The sequence below is a fragment of the Dipodomys merriami genome, unplaced genomic scaffold, assembly GCF_024711535.1.
Source record: "Dipodomys merriami isolate MVZ:Mamm:240054 unplaced genomic scaffold, mDipMer1.0.p SCAF_242, whole genome shotgun sequence".
Taxonomy (NCBI): Eukaryota; Metazoa; Chordata; class Mammalia; order Rodentia; family Heteromyidae; genus Dipodomys; species Dipodomys merriami.
The window spans coordinates 1,646,436-1,657,173 of NW_027203849.1; the positions used below are offsets into that span (position 1 = coordinate 1,646,436).

At 42.1% G+C, this 10,738-nt stretch overlaps 1 protein-coding gene across 2 annotated transcripts in view; it reads right to left on the bottom strand.

The window, feature by feature from the left end:
• Window positions 1-215: 215 nt before the first annotated feature.
• LOC138835952 (poly(A) polymerase gamma) overlaps window positions 216-10,738 on the bottom strand; it is a 52,924-nt gene continuing 42,401 nt past the window's right edge. The window contains exon 23 of one of the 2 annotated variants that reach the window (XR_011374812.1): window positions 216-842. The gene's annotated coding sequence lies outside the window, so the exon portion shown is untranslated. Of the gene's footprint in view, window positions 843-6,435; window positions 7,659-10,738 lie in introns of those variants that run through there. The other variant, XR_011374814.1, reaches the window with a different exon arrangement.

Genomic DNA, 10,738 nt, shown 5'->3' on the forward strand with positions numbered 1-10,738 from the left:
GAGCAGTATCCTTTTACTTGCAAGAGCTGAGTGTACACATCTCTCTATCTCTACCCCCTGTGATATCACATTTGTCAAGTAAGAGTGTATAGGTCACAGAAATCAGGAAACATTACAAATCAAGACTTTTCCCTTGGAGAGCTGACATTAAATATTTTCTAGCATGTTCCTGAGCACAGACCACTTCTCTAGTCCCAGAGAAAAGCATTGTGGGAGCATCACAAGTTTTCTTAAGAAGGTTGCTTTTACAAAATGATAGGATGGCCTTTGGGTCATACCTGGGACAGTAAAAAATGAGATACCACTGACCTACCTGCAATCCAGAATGGTTTCCTGTCACAGGATGCTTTTCAGAAGCAGAGCTCTGTAAACTGAAAGAGTTTGAGGTGATTGGACAGGGTAAATCAGGGATGTCCATCGTTTTATCCATGGTCAGATACTATTGTCTGGTCCTGGAGCAAAGAATAAAGGTATCCAAAATCTAATTCCCCTGTCCCCCCACAAAAACTAGCAGTTACTTAGCAATAGAAGACAGGTACAAATGAAAGGTATGGCAAAGCTTTGAAATAATGAGTGAATTAATCAGTGTACAAAGACCTTTCTCTAGTCAACACATGGACCACTTGGCCACGCGAGATAAAGTGTCTCTTAGACCTTTTGTTGAGGGAGGAAGTGATGTTGTGTCTCCACTGGCCTGGTCCTGTTGGGTGTCACTGAAGATCAAATCTTACTTGGAGGAAGTTAGGAACCACAATATAGCCGCCACACTCATGGCTTAGTCGCGCCTCCGACCATTGTTCTCCTTTAGCTCATGTGCATTGTTTCCGCCTCAGCAGATGTTCCTTGTGACAAATGGAAAGTAAAAAAATCTGGAAAGAATGAATACACTCAAGAGAGAGCAGGTAGCATGAAAGGAGATGGTGGGAGGCACGTACAACTCTGGATACTAGGCACAAAGAAGGAGGCTTTGAGAGAAATCCCTGTGGTTCTCTGTAACCCAGGGCACCAGAGAGTGGTTGGCCAGCTCCCTTGTGAAGGCATGCAGCCCCATACAGCCTCAGGCACTACCTTCAGCTCTGAATCACTCATTTGGGCAGTGGAGTGCCTTGACCAAACCTACTTACCCTAGCCGGGCTCAAGCAAGCCTCATAAACCCTTTTTTTCTTTTTTTAGGTTTGATACCAGAATTTGAACTCAGAATCTGATGCTTTTGCTTATTGGCTAGCGCTCTACCACAAAGCATGAACCATGCTTCTAATCCCCCTCATGTACCTTCTTAAATGTTCTGCGTCTTGGACTCGCATCTGCAGAATAGGGGTGATATAATTGTACTTAACTCACAGTGTTATCAGGATTAATAGTATACATCAAGTGCTAAGACCTGAACATGGCCAATAGTACACCTACGGGAGCCCTGCCTTTTATTACTACAAGTGACAAATGACACTTGGCCTCCAGCAGTTCCTGTTCTGAAGAGGGTACCACAGTCTCATTTCTTAGTCAACTGAAAGGCTGGCAATTATGCTTTTAATCATTTTGCTTGTTCCTCTTCAGATTTCAGGCAGGGATATTGCTGCCCCCTTGGGGTTGTTATTTCTGGTTTGCTCATTTCCTGTGCTCTAGAAGAGGGAGGTGGAGATATGCCTGTCTTGGGGGGAGGGTGGGGTGTGTAGCTGAGAGGAAAGTTTGATTGAACTCCTGATGACTCACGTATCGCTGGCTGGATGCTTGACTTGGCAGGCTGAAGTCACAGCACAGACAGCACACCAAGCTCAGGTTTCTTGGCCAAGAAATAGAGCTATGTCTACATGAGTGATGCTTCACAGCCTTAGAGGTAATTGGACTCTACACAGTACATTCCTCTGAACAAAAGAGGAATCTGATGATCCTACATGCAAACATGGGCAGAATTGCTTCATTTGGCTTCTGGGTATGGAGGCCCATCTTATTTGTTCCGTATTCAATTTCTCAAAGATCATATGGCTCCCTGAAAAGCCACAGAGTGAATTATTTTGAACAATCCAGGCTTAGTCCTCTAAGAGGCAGGCTCTGTGACAGAGATCTATGCAGAGGACGTTTTTGGGGACTGTGGCTCAGGGCTGGCACCAGCATGGGAAGGGAAAGACACATGAGGGATAGAAGGAGAAGCCATATTCAAAGGCCATCAGAGCAAAGGCTAGTGGATCTCTGAAGGTAAGAAGTCTCTACCTATGGGAAAACCCACAGGCCCACTCCGTATCCCTGAATGGATGGTCAGATGTAGGTGTCCAGGAATTGAGAGAGGAAGCCAGTATAAGCCAGCTGACATCCCAGGCAGAGCTGGAGCAGGGAAGTTCTGGGCCAGGTCCCTCTGCAGAGCCTGTGGATGGCTCTTAGGTTTCCCTCCTGTTTCCTTGTGTCCTCTTCTTTTAGATCTGAGAGTATATGATTGAGGGTATGGCTTTGAAGTCTGACAGCTTGTGCTCCAATTCCACTTCCGTCATGTATTCAACATAATTTACATTTCAAATACTATTCAAGACACAGAGAGCGCTGCAGTGGATAAAAGATGTCACCTCCTGCTCGGAGGCTTACACTCTGAGTGGCAGGGGACATAGACCATTAACAAAGAATGAGTCATTTTGTGCTTTGTAATAATGTGTTTATGATTATACCTGGAAAGAATAAGAGGGTTTGTGGAAGAGGGAGGGTGACAGTGGAGTGGTGCATTGTATGGAGGTCAGGGAGGAGGTGACATTTGGGTAGAAATGAAGAGGAGATGGCAACACAGATGTGGGAACAGCGGGTTTCTGGTGGAGGAAAGCAAGCAGGCTAGGAGCACTCAAGGCCCACAGGAGAAGGGAGGTGTTTCAGGAACAGAGATACAATCAGAGAGGGTTATGGGAAATATTAACAACAGGAAAATCTGCAGAGCGAAGCAGGTGGCAACATGGGAGATTGCCCAGGGCTGGATTTGGGATGTGGGATTCTTTCCAAAATGATGAAAATGTAGAATTCACTGAGATGATGACTACATAGCTATACGAATGCAAAAACCTACACAACTGCATACTTTGAGTGAATTGTAGACATGTGAAGGATTTTTTTTTTTTAATGCTGGTCCTGGGGCTTGAGCTCAGGATCTGGGTGCTATCCCTGACTTTTTTTTTTAAATTGTTATTACAAAGGTGATGTACATAGGGATTACAGTTATATAAATCAGGTAATGAGTACATTTTTCTTTTTGGATAACATCATCCCTACCCTCTCTTTAACATCACCACTACCCTCTCCCTCTCTCTCTCAGTTTTTCCCTCCCATCTTCACCTACAAGTTACAGAGTTAATTTTCAACATAGTGTCTAGTGAGTAACACTGCTGCATTTGTTTCACCTTTTGTCTCTAGACTTCTGTGCCTAACCCTGAGCTTTTATGCTCAAGGCTAACACTACAACTTGAGCCACACTTCTACTTCCAGCATTTCTGGTAATTAATTGGAAATAAGAGTCTCATGGACTTTTTTGCTTGGGCTAGCTTTGAACCATAATTCTCAGAACTCAGCCTCTTGAATAGCTAGGATCACAGGCATGAGCCACTAGTGCCTGGCTAAGAAGGATATCTTAATATAGCTCTTAAAATTCAGAGCAGTGATTGGTGGGGGATTGTATAGTCATTGTGAGAATTTATACTTTTATGCACTAGGTTTGCTTTCAGACAGAACAGTGAATGGCTGGATCTATATTGTGAAGGACTCTGGGGCTAGGGGGTGTGGTTCAAGTTGTTGAGTACTACCCTAGTACCACTATAAATACCCTAAACTTCATTTTTATTTATACACTTTATAATTAAGCCAGCATACAAGAGAGATATCTATACACATGCTTATTATAGCACTATTCACAATGACCAAGTCAAGAATCGGCCTAGATGCTTCACAACCAGAGGATTATTCAGCATATACACATAATGGAATTTTATTCAGCAATAAGAGGAGCGAAATCACATTATTTGCAGGAAAATAGATGAAACGGCAAATGATCATATTGAATAAATCAAGTTTAGAAAGACAAATATTGCATGTTCTCATTCAAAAGCAGAATCTAGTTGTAAAAATTTCAGCCAGGTGCCCATGACTCATGCCTATAATCCTAGCTACTCAGGAGGCTGAGATCTGAAGATCAAGATTCAAAGCAAGCCCAAGCAGGAAAGTCTGTATGACTCTTATCTTCAATTAACCACCGGAAAACCAGAAGTGATGCTGTGGCTCAAGAGATAGAGCTCTAGCCTTGAGCTGAAGAACTCAGGGACAGTGCCCAGGCCCACAACTGACAAAAAAATAAAAATAAAAATATAAAAATAAAAATTCACATGGTGGTTTTATATACACACCTGTATATCTATATCTATATCTATATCTAGTACATGGTGACAGATAAGGGTCCAATCTTCAGTATTTCCCAACACTATTTGTTGAAGAGACTATCTTCAACAAATATACTTCCAACATATACTTTTTATTCCCAGGTAAAGGGTGACATAGTCCAAAAGGAAATATACTCTTTGCCTGATTACTTATGTAACTATAACCTGTTTTGGTTTTTTTCCCCCGCATTTTCAAATAAAAATGTAAAAACAGCAGATGGCTGTAGGTATGAATTCATTTCCATATTTTCTAGTCTGTTCCGTTGGTCTTCAGATCTGTTTTGGCTAGTACCAAGCTGTGTTTATCTATGACTGTAATAGATTTTTGAGGTTTAGAGTTGTGATAACTCTAGCATTGCTCTTCCCCACCCTAGGATTGGCTTGGTTTGGCTATTTGAGGCCTTTTTTGATTCCATATGAATTTTTTGATAGTCCTTGGATTTGAACTCGACCTAGGCACTATCTCTGAGCTTCTTTTTGCTCAAGGCCAGCACTGTTACCACTTGAGCCACAGCTCCACTCCTGGCCTTTTCTGTTTATGTGGTACTGAGGAATTGAATCCAGGGCTTTATGTATTTTAGGTAAGCATTTTATCACTAAGCCACATTTCCAGCCAGCTTCCATATGAACTTTCAGATTGTTTTCTCTATTTCTATAAAGAATGACATTGATATTTTGAATGATAGTATATTGAATTTATAGATCACCTTTGGTAGTATTGTCATTTTCACATGATTAATTCTACTGATGGACATTTGTCACAGAGTTCCTCAAGTCATGTTATGGAAGCCCTACCTCTCATAGCTGAGTACTGGAAGGTGAATAATGGACAAAAAACTCAGTGGGTAGCTCTCTCCTCATGAATTTTTGTCTCCGGTTCTTCAGATAACAGTGAGTTGCCTGTTCAGTTCAATGTGGATCTTATGCTCTAGTATTATAATTTCTCTCCTTGATCTGGTCATGAGCACTGACAATAAGTCAAATAAACATCTTGATCCATACTTTCTACCCTCCAAGGATGCACTACCCAAGGAACAAACCAAGTTTTTGATAATATGTGGCAAACTCTTTAAGAATTAAACAGGAACAATCTCTGGCTAGGATTGAGTAGACATTAATTCAGATTTGGAGACATTTGTGAGGACCCAGCAAGGAACCAGAACATGGGCTTACCACCAAAAAGTGTGTTGGGTAGAGATGAAGGACAGAGCAGACAGGGGCAAGCAGGAGGGAAGGCAACTGGGCCTTTGTGACAGGAAAGACCTCTAGGAATCCTTTGTGGTTAAAGGGAGGGATGGTGTTTGTAGGAATGGGAAGAGGGATCTTAGACTGTATGAGTCTGTAGATGTAAGTGCATTGCTTAGTTTGGACCTGGTAATATGCCTCACAGGTCTCTGTGTTAAATGGCATCATTGAGAGATGGTAGAACCTTTGAGGGGTAGGCCTGAGTCCTTTGGTCAATTGGGGAGTGTTCTCCAAGCAGATTGTAGGACCCTGGTCCACTTTGCTACCTTGCTTTCTGGCCATGAAATGGTTTTGCTCTGCCATGTTCTCCCACCCTGATGTACAAGCAAGTGGGCCAACTGATCATGGGCTGTAATCTCCAAAACTGTGAGCCAAAGAAACCTCTTCTCCTTATTGGCCAATTATCTCAAGTATTTCCTTATAGTAACAGGAAGCTGACTAACACTGGCATTCCATTTTAACATCCTGTACAAATGGACACATCTTCAACTTGTCTGGTTACCCAGAGTTGCTCTCCTAGGGTGCAAGCAGCCTGGGGTCTTTTGGTTCCTCTTACCCGAGGTCTATCATATTAACTCACCAGCATCACTGAGCTAGCCATTTCCTGCCTATCCACTCATGGCCTCGTCTCCTTTTGGGCCTCTCCTGTGGTCTCATCCTCAATTGGTTTGCCTCTTTGGCTTTTTATCTTATTATTTTATAAAACCCTAATTCAGGATTAGTTCAATAGCTTCTCTCCCCCTATTTCAAGGTGTTGATGTAGCTGGACAATAATCCCTTAATTGTACGTTGTAGCAGTTTCAGCTGGGTTGTCACTAGTGTCACTTTGTGTCCATTCTCTTATACATCATTAACAACCTTAACTTCCCATTCATAACACAGGAAATGGCTTTGGAGTTCATGCATCCTCAATTGTATGTTTTCCCTGTATGTAAACTTGTCTATATACACTAGTTATCCATTCCTACATAACAAATTACCCCTACATTAGTAGCTGAAACCAACAAGCATTATCTTGTTATTATAGTCCTGCTCATCCACTTCATGAGGTTTTAGTTGGCTTTGAGCATTTTTTTTTGGTAAAATTGCAATCAAATGGCTGATATGCAATCATCTCCTCTTCATATCACTTGACATAGCTACCTTGAATGATCCAAGGGAAAAAGACAGTGTTTGAGATTGAAGCCACAGTCTTTTAATAACCTAAGATCAGAAGTGACATACTCTCATGTGTACAGTGTTCTTGTTCAGTGTTTTACTCATTAGAACTGAGTGAATAAGTTTGGCCCCCACTCAAGGGGAATACCCAATGGCAAGAATACCTGGAGGCACAGATCCTTGGGCTCATCTTGGAAACTGTGTGCCACAACTTCTTCCCTCCTTTCTATCTTCCTACTCCTCTTTAGGGCTGGTTCCTTACTATTTGCAAATGTTCTGTCTTTTGCCTCTAGTTCTTATAAAGTAACATCATTCCACTGGCTTCTTCCTTAACCTTAAAGCACGTTTGTGAATCTCCCAAGTTAAAGATAAACCTCTTCATCTTGATCTCTGATCTCTGATAGTCCCTTCCCTCCTCCCCTAGTCTTCTTGAGAATGTGACCTTTATTCCCTGCCTTCATGTCCACCTCCATGGCACAGCTCTGCCATAGTCATCAGTGACCTCATAAATGTCAGATCACATGGTTGCCTCTCAATCTTTATCTAAGTTGACTTCTGCAGCTCTTCTCCTCCCCTGCCTTTTGCTGTACTGAGTGAGGATTGAACCTGGAGCCTCACCCCTGCTAAGCAGGCACTAAACCAACAAGATACACCCTTAGCCCTTTCTGCGCTAGTGCTAACTCTTCTCTTCAGTTTCTCCTGTCTGGATAACTTCAGCCTCTTTTTTCTTCACTTACCCTTAAATCTGAGATTTGCCAAGGCTCTGCCAACTCTTCTTGGCTTCACTTCCTCTGAATCCTCATCCTCCACTAGTCTTTGCTCCTCAGTGTTTTGTTATAGAATCGTAGTTTCCACCTTTGATGTGAAGGAAATAACATACATCTTGGCCTTGTTTAAATCATCTTCAATCGGAAATTACTCTCCATAGTTATTGAATGACTGACTCCCTTCTGCTCAGGGATGTGCCAAGGCCAGCTCTTCCTGGGAGGAAGAGTTTTGTTGCTTACCGCAAAGACATTTCTGGCAAAGCGAATATTCCTAACCCTGGGAACCATCTTCCTGACTATACCAATCAATTGTTCTTTTTTTTTTTTTTTTTCTTGGTCACCAACTTGTAGAGCTTAGAGCAACACAAACTAATTTTCTGGAGAGCTTGGCAGTGAGTTTTTCTGTCTCATGAGTCTGTAAGAGGCTCACAGAGATTTTAAAAAAATTACTTAATGATACAGCTGATTGGGAACTGTGGCTTTGGATCTGCTCCAAGGGAATTTGCTCTGTAGAACAGCTCACCAGGCAAGACCTGGCAGGCTACTGAGCACAAGACCACAAGAGACTTTAAAGGAGAGCCTGAAGGGCAAGGCTGCACATCAGGTAAGCTGTAGGCAGTCTGCTGTAGGCAGGAGAGTACAGTTGATTGGAGAGTTCCTCCAGCCTGACAGCCCCTCTCATGGGGCTATAAAGCCAGATTCCTAACAGTGATTTGTAAAGTTGACTAGACTGCTGTGAAATTTCAGTTTACAGCTGGAGCTTCATCAGGGCATTTCTCTTGGCCTCTGTGCATCTCCACGTGGTAGACTTGAGGAAAAGCTCTGAATCTGAAGTCAGGACCATCTCCTGTCAGCCTCCTCTGGTGTTCTGAGTTGAATAGTGACAATACGATCTGCCTTTCAACCAAGAAAGGTATGCATGATCCTCCACTCTCTGCGCGCGCCCCTCCCTCCCCCGCCAAATTCTACTTGGTCCTGTCTACCTCTAAAACCTCTTGAAACATTGTTTCTTCATGTTGCTTTCGTTTCTTTCTTTCTCATCTCTTAGCTGGACCACAGCTGGGCCTTCTCATCATCTCTCTGCCTCTATGTCTTCCTCTGCTATCCATGAGAAATGAAACTGCTTAGATTGCCACCCAAATACACATAATACCTCCACACAGACTTATTGTAACATCCAATTTCCAGATCCTCCATTCTTTGCAGTAGTAATTTTCTCTATACTACTATCTACTCTTCCACCCTTCTCCATCTTTTATCTGGAAAACTCAGTGATCTTCCAACTTTCAATCTTATTATTATTCTTTTTCTAGCACCCTTTGTGCTCTGCTGACAACAGCAGAGCCTAATCTAGATGGCTTGTTAGCCAATATTCTACTAGAGAAAGGGTATTTCAGAGTAGGGACAAGGTTCTCATTTGTGGTTTGGGTGCCTAGCTCAATGCTCAGTGACCTCAGGGGCGTGATCAACATACATGGAATGAATAGCCTCATGGCTACTGCATCCCAATGGCCCTCAACAACATAACCTTGTCAAACTGGTCTCATCCCTCCATCACCTGGTGACATTGGTTGAAGATGTCACAGGGAATTTAATGGTGCTTTCCCTCTGGGGTGCTCAGCGGGAGGCAGGCAAAACAGGCATCTCTGAAAGCAATGAGTGGGCCTTGCTAGGGAGTGACTTCTTTGTGCAACCTCAGGCCCTCCTTCAAATCAGACTTGATCGCCTTCACTTCCTGTGTTCAAGGAGATTAGATACTGCCTAACCAAGGGTGATTTTTTTCTCTTAATATTTGAAACTACCAAGTACCAGTTGCTATCCAAGTGGGTGGCTTTCAGAAATCCCCTCTTTTCTGGTGTTTGACTTCTTGTGTTTCAAGAATCTATTTGGAAAGAACCTGTACTTACAAGCCTTTGAACTGCTGTTAATTCCTAACAAGAAGTGACTTAGGACCATGCTAATCCCTAGGAGAGATGGGAGGAGTGAGGTACAGGTGCATCTAGTATGGGTGACTATAAATCATTCCTGTAGCTCTTTACTCTGGTGGGTGCTTTACAGATCTTGCTGGATCTGTAATCAGGATGTCTGTTTACATTGTCTACTACAATCCAGTGGGATGGCACTAAATTCAAGTCTTGGGATGGCACAGAAAGGCTTGCTACTGAGCTTTCTCATCTCAGCCTCACTTGTTTTAATCTTTAAGTAGATGAAGAACAGTTAAGTGAAATTTCATAAGAACTCAATGAATCCTACACATTTCTCCATATAAACTGTTCTGAAGTGTACTTGAGAAGGACTTGGTGGTAATGCAAAGGCCATATATCTTTATATCATTGAGCAGGGAGGTGGAGATCTATAAGTCTGGCTATGAGACACACTGATGTCCTTACTCTAATGATATATTTCTAAGAAAGGAGATGTGCACATGAGTCAAGTACCACACATAGCACATGGCATATGCAAGTTCATAACATGCCACCCAGATTGATTGAATTCTACTATGTCAGGAATTTTTGGGTTACCTCTTTTTTTGCTTGTTTCTATTTTATTTTGCAATGCTAGGGGCCAAAGACCCAAAACCTTATACGTGCTAAGCAAAGACAACCAGTGAACGATCCTGAACGACACTGAGCCACTCCCTAAAGTTATTTGTAAACATTTAACAAGAATAAGAAATTGACCCATAAAGAGCTAACATTACTCAAATATAAGTATAAACAAAATGTTTAATAATGTTTATATAATGTTAGGAAAACAACGAATACATCAAAGAAGCATGGTTTTAGATTGCGGGGCCAATCACAATCATTTACAGAATGCTTCTTCCATGAACCTAGCTCTTAGCACATGAATGTTACCTTTGGTAGTATTTGTTAGTGTATTTTGAGTGATTATATTTTATTATGGATATCTCTTGTATACATTAGACATCTGATGGTGGTAGGACACTGAGATCTGAGGTTCATGTTTCAAAACCAGCCTGGACAGGAAAGTCTTTGAGCCTCTTATCTCCAATTAACCACAGAACAATAACATTTGTGGACCATTTTGACAAGTTAATTTTCAGGTCTGAGTAGAGCATGGTTCATGCATCAAGCAGAAATTATTTTTGTTCAAACCATCAGTTTTAGGACAGAAGCTAGTCAGAAGCAGCTTTCTTGGGGAGCT